General features: G+C 46.5%; 8 non-coding genes across 8 annotated transcripts; 2 read left to right on the forward strand and 6 right to left on the reverse strand.

Moving 5' to 3' along the window:
- Window positions 1-105: 105 nt before the first annotated feature.
- trnae-cuc (transfer RNA glutamic acid (anticodon CUC)) lies at window positions 106-177 on the reverse strand. Its single transcript has one exon. It is a non-coding gene; the product is annotated as a tRNA-Glu (tRNA).
- Window positions 178-2,237: 2,060 nt separating this feature from the next.
- trnas-acu (transfer RNA serine (anticodon ACU)) lies at window positions 2,238-2,310 on the forward strand. The gene has a single exon. It is a non-coding gene; the product is annotated as a tRNA-Ser (tRNA).
- A 1,684-nt stretch (window positions 2,311-3,994) lies between these two features.
- On the reverse strand, window positions 3,995-4,066 carry trnae-cuc (transfer RNA glutamic acid (anticodon CUC)). The gene has a single exon. It is a non-coding gene; the product is annotated as a tRNA-Glu (tRNA).
- A 2,360-nt stretch (window positions 4,067-6,426) lies between these two features.
- trnae-cuc (transfer RNA glutamic acid (anticodon CUC)) lies at window positions 6,427-6,498 on the reverse strand. The gene has a single exon. It is a non-coding gene; the product is annotated as a tRNA-Glu (tRNA).
- Window positions 6,499-10,331: 3,833 nt separating this feature from the next.
- Window positions 10,332-10,403, reverse strand: trnae-cuc (transfer RNA glutamic acid (anticodon CUC)). Its single transcript has one exon. It is a non-coding gene; the product is annotated as a tRNA-Glu (tRNA).
- Window positions 10,404-12,472: 2,069 nt separating this feature from the next.
- On the forward strand, window positions 12,473-12,545 carry trnah-aug (transfer RNA histidin (anticodon AUG)). The gene has a single exon. It is a non-coding gene; the product is annotated as a tRNA-His (tRNA).
- Window positions 12,546-14,149: 1,604 nt separating this feature from the next.
- On the reverse strand, window positions 14,150-14,221 carry trnae-cuc (transfer RNA glutamic acid (anticodon CUC)). The gene has a single exon. It is a non-coding gene; the product is annotated as a tRNA-Glu (tRNA).
- A 1,951-nt stretch (window positions 14,222-16,172) lies between these two features.
- On the reverse strand, window positions 16,173-16,244 carry trnae-cuc (transfer RNA glutamic acid (anticodon CUC)). The gene has a single exon. It is a non-coding gene; the product is annotated as a tRNA-Glu (tRNA).
- Window positions 16,245-17,147: the final 903 nt, after the last annotated feature.

The raw sequence follows: 17,147 nt of genomic DNA on the forward strand, positions 1-17,147 counted from the left end.
GGTGTTTTTTTCATGTTCCCACCAATGTTTTGGCTTGGAGATGGCTTTCTCACAGCTGTCAGCAGAGCTTGAATTCGCAGTCCACAATTGGAAGGCAAAAGAGCTTTCCCTGACCGGGAATCGAACCCGGGCCGCGGCGGTGAGAGCGCCGAATCCTAACCACTAGACCACCAGGGAGGGATGGTGGGCTGGAGGGCTCGTGGGCTGGAGGGCTCGTGGGCTGGTGGGCAGGAGGGCTGGAGGGCTCGTGGGCTGGAGGGCTGGTAGTCTGTTCTCCTGATAACAAGGTGAGAATGAGCAGACATCAATGCTTGCCACCGTCACATCGAAAACCAACAAGTCTGTAACAATCGGGGGTCTTTACTAATGGTGGGCCAGTGGCGCAATGGATAACGCGTCTGACTACGGATCAGAAGATTCTAGGTTTGACTCCTGGCTGGCTCGCTCTGTGCTTGTTTTTCTCCGGCTTATTTTGTTGTTGTGTTTTTTTTCTCCAAAGTCCAAAACAAAAGGCAACTCTCTAGGCATTCTTCTATTTTTTCCAAAAAAAGGCACATTCTGCACACCCATTCCGATGTCTAGGGGAGACACGGACATGCTTTGGTATTGCCATTCGTCTCACAAAATGCAGGCTGGTGGGCCAGTTGATTCTAGAATGAACAATTTCATCGCTACTCTGTAACCGCTTTACTACTTTGAAGGGTGCAATGCCATGTGGTTTTGATGTCACAGGCTTGCCATTTTGAAGCCTTATCACTAATTGCCACCTGGACATTGAGAATAATTTGTAATCTGCATTAAACTGAACGAGCGAATAATCAGCATATTAAAAATTGGTCTCACTTTCATTATTAACCTCACAACATGTCAGTTTTGTACCTTGACAGACCGACGATAGGCAGTTTTTCCTCTAGATAACGGTTGCCATGTGTGTTTTCAGATGCATGACACAAGTATTTTCACCTGGACAAGACCTTAATTACCAGTTCGAGGTATAAATTCAGCAATCACAGGATTCTGGCCAAAAAACTGAACCTTGTGTGAGTCAACAAACATGTCCCTTGAATGCATGCAACACTATATATTTCAGTAAACCGTCCCTTCGGATGATTCTTGTATTGCCAAATTATTATCACATTGTTACAGTCACACACCAAAAGCAACAGGCCACTACAAAACCCTGCGCCCACACTGGCCACATTTATGGAAAGTGGCCCACAAGCTTGTGGCCAGTTAAAGCTGGCCAGTTCCCATATGGTCTAGCAGTTAGGATTCCTGGTTTTCTTGTACGCAGCCAGGGGTTGACTCCAGTTTTTCCTCTAGATAAAGGTTGCCGTGTGTGTTTTCAAATGGATGACACGAGTATTTTCACTTGGACAAGAGCTTAATTACCAGTTTGAGGAATCAATTCTGCAATCACAGGAATCTGCCCAAATACACTGAACCCCCGGGTTGAGTGAAAAAACAGATTCCCTGAATGCATACAACACTATATAATTCAGAAAACCGTCCTTTTGGATAATTCTTGTTTTGCCAAATTATTATCACATTGTTACAGTCACAGAACTAAAGCAACAGGCCACTACAAGGTCCTGCGCCCACGCTGACCACATGTATGGAAAGTGCGCCAGAAGCCCATGGCCAGTTTAAAGTGTCCAGATCCCATATGGTCTAGCGGTTAGGATTCCTGTTTTTTTTTTTTTTTGACTTTTTGGCCAGCAGTAGAGCTACAGAACCCTGATATGTCGAGGTTCTGACTAGCCCTTAGCCCCTTCGATAGCTCAGCTGGTAGAGGGGAGGACTGTAGGTTGGAGTGTTGGCCATCCTTAGGTCGCTGGTTCAACTCCGGCTCGAAGGAGGTGTTTTTTTCATGTTCCCACCAATGTTTTGGCTTGGAGCTGGCTTTCTCACAGCTGTCAGCAGAGCTTGAATTCGCAGTCCACAATTGGAAGGCAAAAGAGCTTTCCCTGACCGGGAATCGAACCCTGGCCGCGGCGGTGAGAGCGCCGAATCCTAACCACTAGACCACCAGGGATGGATGGTGGGCTGGAGGGCTCGTGGGCTGGTGGGCTGGTGGGCAGGAGGGCTGGAGGGCTCGTGGGCTGGTGGGCTGGTGGGCTGGAGGGCTGGTAGTCTGTTCTCCTGATAACAAGGTGAGAATGAGCAGACATCAATGCTTGCCACCGTCACATCGAAAACCAACAAGACTGTAACAATCGGGGGTCTTTACTAATGGTGGGCCAGTGGCGCAATGGATAACGCGTCTGACTACTGATCAGAAGATTCTAGGTTCGACTCCTGGCTGGCTCGCTCTGTGCTTGTTTTTCTCCGGCTTATTTTGTTGTTGTGTTTTTTTTCTCCAAAGTCCAAAAGAAAAGGCAACTCTCTAGGCATTCTTCTATTTTTTCCAAAAAAAGGCACATTCTGCACACCCATTCCGATGTCTAGGGGAGACACGGACATGCTTTGGTATTGCCATTCGTCTCACAAAATGCAGGCTGGTGGGCCAGTTGATTCTAGAATGAACAATTTCATCGCTACTCTGTAACCGCTTTACTACTTTGAAGGGTGCAATGCCATGTGGTTTTGATGTCACAGGCTTGCCATTTTGAAGCCTTATCACTAATTGCCACCTGGACATTGAGAATAATTTGTAATCTGCATTAAACTGAACGAGCGAATAATCAGCATATTAAAAATTGGTCTCACTTTCATTATTAACCTCACAACATGTCAGTTTTGTACCTTGACAGACCGACGATAGGCAGTTTTTCCTCTAGATAACGGTTGCCATGTGTGTTTTCAGATGCATGACACAAGTATTTTCACCTGGACAAGACCTTAATTACCAGTTCGAGGTATAAATTCAGCAATCACAGGATTCTGGCCAAAAAACTGAACCATGTGTGAGTCAACAAACATGTCCCTTGAATGCATGCAACACTATATATTTCAGTAAACCGTCCCTTCGGATGATTCTTGTATTGCCAAATTATTATCACATTGTTACAGTCACACACCAAAAGCAACAGGCCACTACAAAACCCTGCGCCCACACTGGCCACATTTATGGAAAGTGGCCCACAAGCTTGTGGCCAGTTAAAGCTGGCCAGTTCCCATATGGTCTAGCAGTTAGGATTCCTGGTTTTCTTGTACGCAGTTAGGGGTTGACTCCAGTTTTTCCTCTAGATAAAGGTTGCCGTGTGTGTTTTCAAATGGATGACACGAGTATTTTCACTTGGACAAGAGCTTAATTACCAGTTTGAGGAATCAATTCTGCAATCACAGGAATCTGCCCAAATACACTGAACCCCCGGGTTGAGTGAAAAAACAGATTCTCTGAATGCATACAACACTATATAATTCAGAAAACCGTCCTTTTGCATAATTCTTGTTTTGCCAAATTATTATCACATTGTTACAGTCACAGAACTAAAGCAACAGGCCACTACAAGGTCCTGCGCCCACGCTGACCACATGTATGGAAAGTGCGCCAGAAGCCCATGGCCAGTTTAAAGTGTCTAAATCCCATATGGTCTAGCGGTTAGGATTCCTGGTTTTCACCCAGGCGGCCCGGGTTCAACTCCCGGTATGGGAATGCATGCTCCTTTTTGCTTCCCTCCTCAAAAATCCAGCAATTCTTCCTGCACCAGAAGTGACTTTTTGGCCAGCAGTAGAGCTACAGAACCCTGATATGTCGAGGTTCTGATCCAGCAAATCTTCCTGCACCAGAAGTGACTTTTTGGCCAGCAGTAGAGCTACAGAACCCTGATATGTCGAGGTTCTGACTAGCCCTTAGCCCCTTCGATAGCTCAGCTGGTAGAGCGGAGGACTGTAGGTTGGAGTGTTGGCCATCCTTAGGTCGCTGGTTCAACTCCGGCTCGAAGGAGGTGTTTTTTTCATGTTCCCACCAATGTTTTGGCTTGGAGATGGCTTTCTCACAGCTGTCAGCAGAGCTTGAATTCGCAGTCCACAATTGGAAGGCAAAAGAGCTTTCCCTGACCGGGAATCGAACCCGGGCCGCGGCGGTGAGAGCGCCGAATCCTAACCACTAGACCACCAGGGAGGGATGGTGGGCTGGAGGGCTCGTGGGCTGGAGGGCTCGTGGGCTGGTGGGCAGGAGGGCTGGAGGGCTCGTGGGCTGGAGGGCTGGTAGTCTGTTCTCCTGATAACAAGGTGAGAATGAGCAGACATCAATGCTTGCCACCGTCACATCGAAAACCAACAAGTCTGTAACAATCGGGGGTCTTTACTAATGGTGGGCCAGTGGCGCAATGGATAACGCGTCTGACTACGGATCAGAAGATTCTAGGTTTGACTCCTGGCTGGCTCGCTCTGTGCTTGTTTTTCTCCGGCTTATTTTGTTGTTGTGTTTTTTTTCTCCAAAGTCCAAAACAAAAGGCAACTCTCTAGGCATTCTTCTATTTTTTCCAAAAAAAGGCACATTCTGCACACCCATTCCGATGTCTAGGGGAGACACGGACATGCTTTGGTATTGCCATTCGTCTCACAAAATGCAGGCTGGTGGGCCAGTTGATTCTAGAATGAACAATTTCATCGCTACTCTGTAACCGCTTTACTACTTTGAAGGGTGCAATGCCATGTGGTTTTGATGTCACAGGCTTGCCATTTTGAAGCCTTATCACTAATTGCCACCTGGACATTGAGAATAATTTGTAATCTGCATTAAACTGAACGAGCGAATAATCAGCATATTAAAAATTGGTCTCACTTTCATTATTAACCTCACAACATGTCAGTTTTGTACCTTGACAGACCGACGATAGGCAGTTTTTCCTCTAGATAACGGTTGCCATGTGTGTTTTCAGATGCATGACACAAGTATTTTCACCTGGACAAGACCTTAATTACCAGTTCGAGGTATAAATTCAGCAATCACAGGATTCTGGCCAAAAAACTGAACCTTGTGTGAGTCAACAAACATGTCCCTTGAATGCATGCAACACTATATATTTCAGTAAACCGTCCCTTCGGATGATTCTTGTATTGCCAAATTATTATCACATTGTTACAGTCACACACCAAAAGCAACAGGCCACTACAAAACCCTGCGCCCACACTGGCCACATTTATGGAAAGTGGCCCACAAGCTTGTGGCCAGTTAAAGCTGGCCAGTTCCCATATGGTCTAGCAGTTAGGATTCCTGGTTTTCTTGTACGCAGCCAGGGGTTGACTCCAGTTTTTCCTCTAGATAAAGGTTGCCGTGTGTGTTTTCAAATGGATGACACGAGTATTTTCACTTGGACAAGACCTTAATTACCAGTTCGAGGTATAAATTCAGCAATCACAGGATTCTGGCCAAAAAACTGAACCATGTGTGAGTCAACAAACATGTCCCTTGAATGCATGCAACACTATATATTTCAGTAAACCGTCCCTTCGGATGATTCTTGTATTGCCAAATTATTATCACATTGTTACAGTCACACACCAAAAGCAACAGGCCACTACAAAACCCTGCGCCCACACTGGCCACATTTATGGAAAGTGGCCCACAAGCTTGTGGCCAGTTAAAGCTGGCCAGTTCCCATATGGTCTAGCAGTTAGGATTCCTGGTTTTCTTGTACGCAGTTAGGGGTTGACTCCAGTTTTTCCTCTAGATAAAGGTTGCCGTGTGTGTTTTCAAATGGATGACACGAGTATTTTCACTTGGACAAGAGCTTAATTACCAGTTTGAGGAATCAATTCTGCAATCACAGGAATCTGCCCAAATACACTGAACCCCCGGGTTGAGTGAAAAAACAGATTCCCTGAATGCATACAACACTATATAATTCAGAAAACCGTCCTTTTGCATAATTCTTGTTTTGCCAAATTATTATCACATTGTTACAGTCACAGAACTAAAGCAACAGGCCACTACAAGGTCCTGCGCCCACGCTGACCACATGTATGGAAAGTGCGCCAGAAGCCCATGGCCAGTTTAAAGTGTCCAAATCCCATATGGTCTAGCGGTTAGGATTCCTGGTTTTCACCCAGGCGGCCCGGGTTCAACTCCCGGTATGGGAATGCATGCTCCTTTTTGCTTCCCTCCTCAAAAATCCAGCAATTCTTCCTGCACCAGAAGTGACTTTTTGGCCAGCAGTAGAGCTACAGAACCCTGATATGTCGAGGTTCTGATCCAGCAAATCTTCCTGCACCAGAAGTGACTTTTTGGCCAGCAGTAGAGCTACAGAACCCTGATATGTCGAGGTTCTGACTAGCCCTTAGCCCCTTCGATAGCTCAGCTGGTAGAGCGGAGGACTGTAGGTTGGAGTGTTGGCCATCCTTAGGTCGCTGGTTCAACTCCGGCTCGAAGGAGGTGTTTTTTTCATGTTCCCACCAATGTTTTGGCTTGGAGATGGCTTTCTCACAGCTGTCAGCAGAGCTTGAATTCGCAGTCCACAATTGGAAGGCAAAAGAGCTTTCCCTGACCGGGAATCGAACCCGGGCCGCGGCGGTGAGAGCGCCGAATCCTAACCACTAGACCACCAGGGAGGGATGGTGGGCTGTAGGGCTCGTGGGCTGGAGGGCTCGTGGGCTGGTGGGCAGGAGGGCTGGAGGGCTCGTGGGCTGGTGGGCTGGTGGGCTGGAGGGCTGGTAGTCTGTTCTCCTGATAACAAGGTGAGAATGAGCAGACATCAATGCTTGCCACCGTCACATCGAAAACCAACAAGTCTGTAACAATCGGGGGTCTTTACTAATGGTGGGCCAGTGGCGCAATGGATAACGCGTCTGACTACGGATCAGAAGATTCTAGGTTCGACTCCTGGCTGGCTCGCTCTGTGCTTGTTTTTCTCCGGCTTATTTTGTTGTTGTGTTTTTTTTCTCCAAAGTCCAAAACAAAAGGCAACTCTCTAGGCATTCTTCTATTTTTTCCAAAAAAAGGCACATTCTGCACACCCATTCCGATGTCTAGGGGAGACACGGACATGCTTTGGTATTGCCATTCGTCTCACAAAATGCAGGCTGGTGGGCCAGTTGATTCTAGAATGAACAATTTCATCGCTACTCTGTAACCGCTTTACTACTTTGAAGGGTGCAATGCCATGTGGTTTTGATGTCACAGGCTTGCCATTTTGAAGCCTTATCACTAATTGCCACCTGGACATTGAGAATAATTTGTAATCTGCATTAAACTGAACGAGCGAATAATCAGCATATTAAAAATTGGTCTCACTTTCATTATTAACCTCACAACATGTCAGTTTTGTACCTTGACAGACCGACGATAGGCAGTTTTTCCTCTAGATAACGGTTGCCATGTGTGTTTTCAGATGCATGACACAAGTATTTTCACCTGGACAAGACCTTAATTACCAGTTCGAGGTATAAATTCAGCAATCACAGGATTCTGGCCAAAAAACTGAACCTTGTGTGAGTCAACAAACATGTCCCTTGAATGCATGCAACACTATATATTTCAGTAAACCGTCCCTTCGGATGATTCTTGTATTGCCAAATTATTATCACATTGTTACAGTCACACACCAAAAGCAACAGGCCACTACAAAACCCTGCGCCCACACTGGCCACATTTATGGAAAGTGGCCCACAAGCTTGTGGCCAGTTAAAGCTGGCCAGTTCCCATATGGTCTAGCAGTTAGGATTCCTGGTTTTCTTGTACGCAGCCAGGGGTTGACTCCAGTTTTTCCTCTAGATAAAGGTTGCCGTGTGTGTTTTCAAATGGATGACACGAGTATTTTCACTTGGACAAGAGCTTAATTACCAGTTTGAGGAATCAATTCTGCAATCACAGGAATCTGCCCAAATACACTGAACCCCCGGGTTGAGTGAAAAAACAGATTCCCTGAATGCATACAACACTATATAATTCAGAAAACCGTCCTTTTGGATAATTCTTGTTTTGCCAAATTATTATCACATTGTTACAGTCACAGAACTAAAGCAACAGGCCACTACAAGGTCCTGCGCCCACGCTGACCACATGTATGGAAAGTGCGCCAGAAGCCCATGGCCAGTTTAAAGTGTCCAGATCCCATATGGTCTAGCGGTTAGGATTCCTGTTTTTTTTTTTTTTTGACTTTTTGGCCAGCAGTAGAGCTACAGAACCCTGATATGTCGAGGTTCTGACTAGCCCTTAGCCCCTTCGATAGATCAGCTGGTAGAGCGGAGGACTGTAGGTTGGAGTGTTGGCCATCCTTAGGTCGCTGGTTCAACTCCGGCTCGAAGGAGGTGTTTTTTTCATGTTCCCACCAATGTTTTGGCTTGGAGCTGGCTTTCTCACAGCTGTCAGCAGAGCTTGAATTCGCAGTCCACAATTGGAAGGCAAAAGAGCTTTCCCTGACCGGGAATCGAACCCTGGCCGCGGCGGTGAGAGCGCCGAATCCTAACCACTAGACCACCAGGGAGGGATGGTGGGCTGGAGGGCTCGTGGGCTGGTGGGCTGGTGGGCAGGAGGGCTGGAGGGCTCGTGGGCTGGTGGGCTGGTGGGCTGGAGGGCTGGTAGTCTGTTCTCCTGATAACAAGGTGAGAATGAGCAGACATCAATGCTTGCCACCGTCACATCGAAAACCAACAAGACTGTAACAATCGGGGGTCTTTACTAATGGTGGGCCAGTGGCGCAATGGATAACGCGTCTGACTACGGATCAGAAGATTCTAGGTTCGACTCCTGGCTGGCTCGCTCTGTGCTTGTTTTTCTCCGGCTTATTTTGTTGTTGTGTTTTTTTTCTCCAAAGTCCAAAAGAAAAGGCAACTCTCTAGGCATTCTTCTATTTTTTCCAAAAAAAGGCACATTCTGCACACCCATTCCGATGTCTAGGGGAGACACGGACATGCTTTGGTATTGCCATTCGTCTCACAAAATGCAGGCTGGTGGGCCAGTTGATTCTAGAATGAACAATTTCATCGCTACTCTGTAACCGCTTTACTACTTTGAAGGGTGCAATGCCATGTGGTTTTGATGTCACAGGCTTGCCATTTTGAAGCCTTATCACTAATTGCCACCTGGACATTGAGAATAATTTGTAATCTGCATTAAACTGAACGAGCGAATAATCAGCATATTAAAAATTGGTCTCACTTTCATTATTAACCTCACAACATGTCAGTTTTGTACCTTGACAGACCGACGATAGGCAGTTTTTCCTCTAGATAACGGTTGCCATGTGTGTTTTCAGATGCATGACACAAGTATTTTCACCTGGACAAGACCTTAATTACCAGTTCGAGGTATAAATTCAGCAATCACAGGATTCTGGCCAAAAAACTGAACCATGTGTGAGTCAACAAACATGTCCCTTGAATGCATGCAACACTATATATTTCAGTAAACCGTCCCTTCGGATGATTCTTGTATTGCCAAATTATTATCACATTGTTACAGTCACACACCAAAAGCAACAGGCCACTACAAAACCCTGCGCCCACACTGGCCACATTTATGGAAAGTGGCCCACAAGCTTGTGGCCAGTTAAAGCTGGCCAGTTCCCATATGGTCTAGCAGTTAGGATTCCTGGTTTTCTTGTACGCAGTTAGGGGTTGACTCCAGTTTTTCCTCTAGATAAAGGTTGCCGTGTGTGTTTTCAAATGGATGACACGAGTATTTTCACTTGGACAAGAGCTTAATTACCAGTTTGAGGAATCAATTCTGCAATCACAGGAATCTGCCCAAATACACTGAACCCCCGGGTTGAGTGAAAAAACAGATTCTCTGAATGCATACAACACTATATAATTCAGAAAACCGTCCTTTTGCATAATTCTTGTTTTGCCAAATTATTATCACATTGTTACAGTCACAGAACTAAAGCAACAGGCCACTACAAGGTCCTGCGCCCACGCTGACCACATGTATGGAAAGTGCGCCAGAAGCCCATGGCCAGTTTAAAGTGTCTAAATCCCATGTGGTCTAGCGGTTAGGATTCCTGGTTTTCACCCAGGCGGCCCGGGTTCAACTCCCGGTATGGGAATGCATGCTCCTTTTTGCTTCCCTCCTCAAAAATCCAGCAATTCTTCCTGCACCAGAAGTGACTTTTTGGCCAGCAGTAGAGCTACAGAACCCTGATATGTCGAGGTTCTGATCCAGCAAATCTTCCTGCACCAGAAGTGACTTTTTGGCCAGCAGTAGAGCTACAGAACCCTGATATGTCGAGGTTCTGACTAGCCCTTAGCCCCTTCGATAGCTCAGCTGGTAGAGCGGAGGACTGTAGGTTGGAGTGTTGGCCATCCTTAGGTCGCTGGTTCAACTCCGGCTCGAAGGAGGTGTTTTTTTCATGTTCCCACCAATGTTTTGGCTTGGAGATGGCTTTCTCACAGCTGTCAGCAGAGCTTGAATTCGCAGTCCACAATTGGAAGGCAAAAGAGCTTTCCCTGACCGGGAATCGAACCCGGGCCGCGGCGGTGAGAGCGCCGAATCCTAACCACTAGACCACCAGGGAGGGATGGTGGGCTGGAGGGCTCGTGGGCTGGAGGGCTCGTGGGCTGGTGGGCAGGAGGGCTGGAGGGCTCGTGGGCTGGTGGGCTGGTGGGCTGGAGGGCTGGTAGTCTGTTCTCCTGATAACAAGGTGAGAATGAGCAGACATCAATGCTTGCCACCGTCACATCGAAAACCAACAAGTCTGTAACAATCGGGGGTCTTTACTAATGGTGGGCCAGTGGCGCAATGGATAACGCGTCTGACTACGGATCAGAAGATTCTAGGTTCGACTCCTGGCTGGCTCGCTCTGTGCTTGTTTTTCTCCGGCTTATTTTGTTGTTGTGTTTTTTTTCTCCAAAGTCCAAAACAAAAGGCAACTCTCTAGGCATTCTTCTATTTTTTCCAAAAAAAGGCACATTCTGCACACCCATTCCGATGTCTAGGGGAGACACGGACATGCTTTGGTATTGCCATTCGTCTCACAAAATGCAGGCTGGTGGGCCAGTTGATTCTAGAATGAACAATTTCATCGCTACTCTGTAACCGCTTTACTACTTTGAAGGGTGCAATGCCATGTGGTTTTGATGTCACAGGCTTGCCATTTTGAAGCCTTATCACTAATTGCCACCTGGACATTGAGAATAATTTGTAATCTGCATTAAACTGAACGAGCGAATAATCAGCATATTAAAAATTGGTCTCACTTTCATTATTAACCTCACAACATGTCAGTTTTGTACCTTGACAGACCGACGATAGGCAGTTTTTCCTCTAGATAACGGTTGCCATGTGTGTTTTCAGATGCATGACACAAGTATTTTCACCTGGACAAGACCTTAATTACCAGTTCGAGGTATAAATTCAGCAATCACAGGATTCTGGCCAAAAAACTGAACCTTGTGTGAGTCAACAAACATGTCCCTTGAATGCATGCAACACTATATATTTCAGTAAACCGTCCCTTCGGATGATTCTTGTATTGCCAAATTATTATCACATTGTTACAGTCACACACCAAAAGCAACAGGCCACTACAAAACCCTGCGCCCACACTGGCCACATTTATGGAAAGTGGCCCACAAGCTTGTGGCCAGTTAAAGCTGGCCAGTTCCCATATGGTCTAGCAGTTAGGATTCCTGGTTTTCTTGTACGCAGCCAGGGGTTGACTCCAGTTTTTCCTCTAGATAAAGGTTGCCGTGTGTGTTTTCAAATGGATGACACGAGTATTTTCACTTGGACAAGAGCTTAATTACCAGTTTGAGGAATCAATTCTGCAATCACAGGAATCTGCCCAAATACACTGAACCCCCGGGTTGAGTGAAAAAACAGATTCCCTGAATGCATACAACACTATATAATTCAGAAAACCGTCCTTTTGGATAATTCTTGTTTTGCCAAATTATTATCACATTGTTACAGTCACAGAACTAAAGCAACAGGCCACTACAAGGTCCTGCGCCCACGCTGACCACATGTATGGAAAGTGCGCCAGAAGCCCATGGCCAGTTTAAAGTGTCCAGATCCCATATGGTCTAGCGGTTAGGATTCCTGGTTTTTTTTTTTTTTTGACTTTTTGGCCAGCAGTAGAGCTACAGAACCCTGATATGTCGAGGTTCTGACTAGCCCTTAGCCCCTTCGATAGCTCAGCTGGTAGAGCGGAGGACTGTAGGTTGGAGTGTTGGCCATCCTTAGGTCGCTGGTTCAACTCCGGCTCCAAGGAGGTGTTTTTTTCATGTTCCCACCAATGTTTTGGCTTGGAGCTGGCTTTCTCACAGCTGTCAGCAGAGCTTGAATTCGCAGTCCACAATTGGAAGGCAAAAGAGCTTTCCCTGACCGGGAATCGAACCCTGGCCGCGGCGGTGAGAGCGCCGAATCCTAACCACTAGACCACCAGGGATGGATGGTGGGCTGGAGGGCTCGTGGGCTGGTGGGCAGGAGGGCTGGAGGGCTCGTGGGCTGGTGGGCTGGTGGGCTGGAGGGCTGGTAGTCTGTTCTCCTGATAACAAGGTGAGAATGAGCAGACATCAATGCTTGCCACCGTCACATCGAAAACCAACAAGTCTGTAACAATCGGGGGTCTTTACTAATGGTGGGCCAGTGGCGCAATGGATAACGCGTCTGACTATGGATCAGAAGATTCTAGGTTCGACTCCTGGCTGGCTCGCTCTGTGCTTGTTTTTCTCCGGCTTATTTTGTTGTTGTGTTTTTTTTCTCCAAAGTCCAAAAGAAAAGGCAACTCTCTAGGCATTCTTCTATTTTTTCCAAAAAAAGGCACATTCTGCACACCCATTCCGATGTCTAGGGGAGACACGGACATGCTTTGGTATTGCCATTCATCTCACAAAATGCAGGCTGGTGGGCCAGTTGATTCTAGAATGAACAATTTCATCGCTACTCTGTAACCGCTTTACTACTTTGAAGGGTGCAATGCCATGTGGTTTTGATGTCACAGGCTTGCCATTTTGAAGCCTTATCACTAATTGCCACCTGGACATTGAGAATAATTTGTAATCTGCATTAAACTGAACGAGCGAATAATCAGCATATTAAAAATTGGTCTCACTTTCATTATTAACCTCACAACATGTCAGTTTTGTACCTTGACAGACCGACGATAGGCAGTTTTTCCTCTAGATAACGGTTGCCATGTGTGTTTTCAGATGCATGACACAAGTATTTTCACCTGGACAAGACCTTAATTACCAGTTCGAGGTATAAATTCAGCAATCACAGGATTCTGGCCAAAAAACTGAACCATGTGTGAGTCAACAAACATGTCCCTTGAATGCATGCAACACTATATATTTCAGTAAACCGTCCCTTCGGATGATTCTTGTATTGCCAAATTATTATCACATTGTTACAGTCACACACCAAAAGCAACAGGCCACTACAAAACCCTGCGCCCACACTGGCCACATTTATGGAAAGTGGCCCACAAGCTTGTGGCCAGTTAAAGCTGGCCAGTTCCCATATGGTCTAGCATTAGGATTCCTGGTTTTCTCGTACGCAGCCAGGGGTTGACTCCAGTTTTTCCTCTAGATAAAGGTTGCCGTGTGTGTTTTCAAATGGATGACACGAGTATTTTCACTTGGACAAGAGCTTAATTACCAGTTTGAGGAATCAATTCTGCAATCACAGGAATCTGCCCAAATACACTGAACCCCCGGGTTGAGTGAAAAAACAGATTCCCTGAATGCATACAACACTATATAATTCAGAAAACCGTCCTTTTGGATAATTCTTGTTTTGCCAAATTATTATCACATTGTTACAGTCACAGAACTAAAGCAACAGGCCACTACAAGGTCCTGCGCCCACGCTGACCACATGTATGGAAAGTGCGCCAGAAGCCCATGGCCAGTTTAAAGTGTCCAAATCCCATATGGTCTAGCGGTTAGGATTCCTGGTTTTCACCCAGGCGGCCCGGGTTCAACTCCCGGTATGGGAATGCATGCTCCTTTTTGCTTCCCTCCTCAAAAATCCAGCAAATCTTCCTGCACCAGAAGTGACTTTTTGGCCAGCAGTAGAGCTACAGAACCCTGATATGTCGAGGTTCTGACTAGCCCTTAGCCCCTTCGATAGCTCAGCTGGTAGAGCGGAGGACTGTAGGTTGGAGTGTTGGCCATCCTTAGGTCGCTGGTTCAACTCCGGCTCGAAGGAGGTGTTTTTTTCATGTTCCCACCAATGTTTTGGCTTGGAGCTGGCTTTCTCACAGCTGTCAGCAGAGCTTGAATTCGCAGTCCACAATTGGAAGGCAAAAGAGCTTTCCCTGACCGGGAATCGAACCCGGGCCGCGGCGGTGAGAGCGCCGAATCCTAACCACTAGACCACCAGGGAGGGATGGTGGGCTGGAGGGCTCGTGGGCTGCTGGGCTGGTGGGCTGGTGGGCTGGAGGGCTGGAGGGCTGGAGGGCTGGAGGGCTGGTAGTCTGTTCTCCTGATAACAAGGTGAGAATGAGCAGACATCAATGCTTGCCATCGTCACATCGAAAACCAACAAGTCTGTAACAATCGGGGGTCTTTACTTTTGGTGGGCCAGTGGCGCAATGGATAACGCATCTGACTACGGATCAGAAGATTCTAGGTTCGACTCCTGGCTGGCTCGGTCTGTGCTTGTTTTTCTCCGGCTTATTTTGTTGTTGTGTTTTTTTTCTCCAAAGTCCAAAAGAAAAGGCAACTCTCTAGGCATTCTTCTATTTTTTCCAAAAAAAGGCACATTCTGCACACCCATTCCGATGTCTAGGGGAGACACGGACATGCTTTGGTATTGCCATTCGTCTCACAAAATGCAGGCTGGTGGGCCAGTTGATTCTAGAATGAACAATTTCATCGCTACTCTGTAACCGCTTTACTACTTTGAAGGGTGCAATGCCATGTGGTTTTGATGTCACAGGCTTGCCATTTTGAAGCCTTATCACTAATTGCCACCTGGACATTGAGAATAATTTGTAATCTGCATTAAACTGAACGAGCGAATAATCAGCATATTAAAAATTGGTCTCACTTTCATTATTAACCTCACAACATGTCAGTTTTGTACCTTGACAGACCGACGATAGGCAGTTTTTCCTCTAGATAACGGTTGCCATGTGTGTTTTCAGATGCATGACACAAGTATTTTCACCTGGACAAGACCTTAATTACCAGTTCGAGGTATAAATTCAGCAATCACAGGATTCTGGCCAAAAAACTGAACCATGTGTGAGTCAACAAACATGTCCCTTGAATGCATGCAACACTATATATTTCAGTAAACCGTCCCTTCGGATGATTCTTGTATTGCCAAATTATTATCACATTGTTACAGTCACACACCAAAAGCAACAGGCCACTACAAAACCCTGCGCCCACACTGGCCACATTTATGGAAAGTGGCCCACAAGCTTGTGGCCAGTTAAAGCTGGCCAGTTCCCATATGGTCTAGCAGTTAGGATTCCTGGTTTTCTTGTACGCAGCCAGGGGTTGACTCCAGTTTTTCCTCTAGATAAAGGTTGCCGTGTGTGTTTTCAAATGGATGACACGAGTATTTTCACTTGGACAAGAGCTTAATTACCAGTTTGAGGAATCAATTCTGCAATCACAGGAATCTGCCCAAATACACTGAACCCCCGGGTTGAGTGAAAAAACAGATTCCCTGAATGCATACAACACTATATAATTCAGAAAACCGTCCTTTTGCATAATTCTTGTTTTGCCAAATTATTATCACATTGTTACAGTAACAGAACTAAAGCAACAGGCCACTACAAGGTCCTGCGCCCACGCTGACCACATGTATGGAAAGTGCGCCAGAAGCCCATGGCCAGTTTAAAGTGTCCAAATCCCATATGGTCTAGCGGTTAGGATTCCTGGTTTTCACCCAGGCGGCCCGGGTTCAACTCCCGGTATGGGAATGCATGCTCCTTTTTGCTTCCCTCCTCAAAAATCCAGCAAATCTTCCTGCACCAGAAGTGACTTTTTGGCCAGCAGTAGAGCTACAGAACCCTGATATGTCGAGGTTCTGATCCAGCAAATCTTCCTGCACCAGAAGTGACTTTTTGGCCAGCAGTAGAGCTACAGAACCCTGATATGTCGAGGTTCTGACTAGCCCTTAGCCCCTTCGATAGCTCAGCTGGTAGAGCGGAGGACTGTAGGTTGGAGTGTTGGCCATCCTTAGGTCGCTGGTTCAACTCCGGCTCGAAGGAGGTGTTTTTTTCATGTTCCCACCAATGTTTTGGCTTGGAGCTGGCTTTCTCACAGCTGTCAGCAGAGCTTGAATTCGCAGTCCACAATTGGAAGGCAAACGAGCTTTCCCTGACCGGGAATCGAACCCGGGCCGCGGCGGTGAGAGCGCCGAATCCTAACCACTAGACCACCAGGGATGGATGGTGGGCTGGAGGGCTCGTGGGCTGGTGGGCAGGAGGGCTGGAGGGCTCGTGGGCTGGTGGGCTGGTGGGCTGGAGGGCTGGTAGTCTGTTCTCCTGATAACAAGGTGAGAATGAGCAGACATCAATGCTTGCCACCGTCACATCGAAAACCAACAAGTCTGTAACAATCGGGGGTCTTTACTAATGGTGGGCCAGTGGCGCAATGGATAACGCGTCTGACTACGGATCAGAAGATTCTAGGTTCGACTCCTGGCTGGCTCGCTCTGTGCTTGTTTTTCTCCGGCTTATTTTGTTGTTGTGTTTTTTTTCTCCAAAGTCCAAAAGAAAAGGCAACTCTCTAGGCATTCTTCTATTTTTTCCAAAAAAAGGCACATTCTGCACACCCATTCCGATGTCTAGGGGAGACACGGACATGCTTTGGTATTGCCATTCGTCTCACAAAATGCAGGCTGGTGGGCCAGTTGATTCTAGAATGAACAATTTCATCGCTACTCTGTAACCGCTTTACTACTTTGAAGGGTGCAATGCCATGTGGTTTTGATGTCACAGGCTTGCCATTTTGAAGCCTTATCACTAATTGCCACCTGGACATTGAGAATAATTTGTAATCTGCATTAAACTGAACGAGCGAATAATCAGCATATTAAAAATTGGTCTCACTTTCATTATTAACCTCACAACATGTCAGTTTTGTACCTTGACAGACCGACGATAGGCAGTTTTTCCTCTAGATAACGGTTGCCATGTGTGTTTTCAGATGCATGACACAAGTATTTTCACCTGGACAAGACCTTAATTACCAGTTCGAGGTATAAATTCAGCAATCACAGGATTCTGGCCAAAAAACTGAACCATGTGTGAGTCAACAAACATGTCCCTTGAATGCATGCAACACTA

Source organism: Carassius gibelio, chromosome A11 (assembly GCF_023724105.1).
Source record: "Carassius gibelio isolate Cgi1373 ecotype wild population from Czech Republic chromosome A11, carGib1.2-hapl.c, whole genome shotgun sequence".
In the NCBI taxonomy this organism is placed as follows: domain Eukaryota; kingdom Metazoa; phylum Chordata; class Actinopteri; order Cypriniformes; family Cyprinidae; genus Carassius; species Carassius gibelio.